Raw genomic sequence first — 1,394 nt, 5'->3', positions numbered from 1 at the left:
ATCTGCCCCAGCATCTCAGCATTCACGAGCCACCTGGTACCTCGCGGTATGCAGACAAAACATTTCAAGCTGTGTCTATGTCTGAATCATCAAATCTTTCTGAATCTCTCCAGATCAATTTGGAGGGGGCCGATTCAATTCAAAGAGATTAAAGGGTCTCCTGATTCGATCTGGATTTGGAGATTTGGCTGCCGAGTTGGGCCGAATCTCTGCCGAATCGAATCAGTGACCGAAGCTTCGCACGGCTCTAGGAACAAGCCTTTAGCTTGGCTTATCTCCTTAATTTAGCTGCTTATCTCCTCACACCTCATGGCACGCTTGAAAGGATCTGACGGCACCCCAGGGTGCTCTGGCACTGTGCCCTAAACAAACAAAGAAAATTCCACGTGGTAGGAAGGAATTCAGGAATTCCAGATTAATAGGAAGAACCTGGATCATAATTCAGCTTCAGACATTTTAAGACAATGAGGTCCAGTGCACAGTTCAAGCAGTGCATGTCGTGGCCAAAGAGCCAAATCTTAGTGAAGTGGTATGAGGTACGGTGGCATCAGTATGCAGCTGATACACAGCTTCATCTCTCTTCCTTGCTGGATGATCCATTTACAGCTGGATGTTATGGGCTTTTCTTAGAAAGTGCCTGGCAGAGATACAGTCTGAGTGTTTGATGCTCAGTCTGGATATGTAAGATATGGGAAGACAAGAAGCACTTAGAGGAGATTGTGAAGGGCCCTGCGAAAGGGAGTGAGCCTTCCCGTTGCTAAAGAGATGCAGACTCTGAGAGTGCTTTTCCAGCCCCACTGAATCCTCAGTGCCTTGTAGCATTAGAATAGGGCAATTCCAAACAATGCAGAGAGTTGCTTGGGAATATCAATTTGACAGCAGATTTCAGTTTTGCCATCAGTCATGGTTCTCTGACCTACACTGCAGCTATATTTGAGCACCTTGCACTATGTATTTACCCACATACAATGTACCGGTGAGGTATACAAGTACTATTATTATATACTGGTATAATGGTCAGAAGAGCCAGGGATGCTAAGGTGCCTAATTCCTATTAGTCTTGTTTGGCATCTAAATACCTTTGTTCGCTGAGTCTAGATGCCCAGTTCTACTAAGAAAATCACAGCCATGACTGCACAATTAACATGCAAGTCTGCTTTTGCATCCAGCTCTAACCCTGTAGAGTGGTTGCTCTTAGGTATTTCAGTTCCTAACTGTAGGTACCTGATGCCTAGTGGAATTCACAGCTCCAAGTTAGGTGAATGGGGCCATGGATGAAGCAGAAATACTCAAGAGCGGAATCGAGAAAAGCCAGGTTAATGGGCCAGTAACCACCTAAGGCAGCCAACAAGAAATGCTAACCCCCTATTATTTGTTACTCTGGCTCTCCATGA

This window comes from Crocodylus porosus, unplaced genomic scaffold (genome assembly GCF_001723895.1).
Source record: "Crocodylus porosus isolate Cpor-Errol unplaced genomic scaffold, CroPor_comp1, whole genome shotgun sequence".
In the NCBI taxonomy this organism is placed as follows: Eukaryota; Metazoa; Chordata; order Crocodylia; family Crocodylidae; genus Crocodylus; species Crocodylus porosus.
This window is presented reverse-complemented; position numbering follows the sequence as displayed.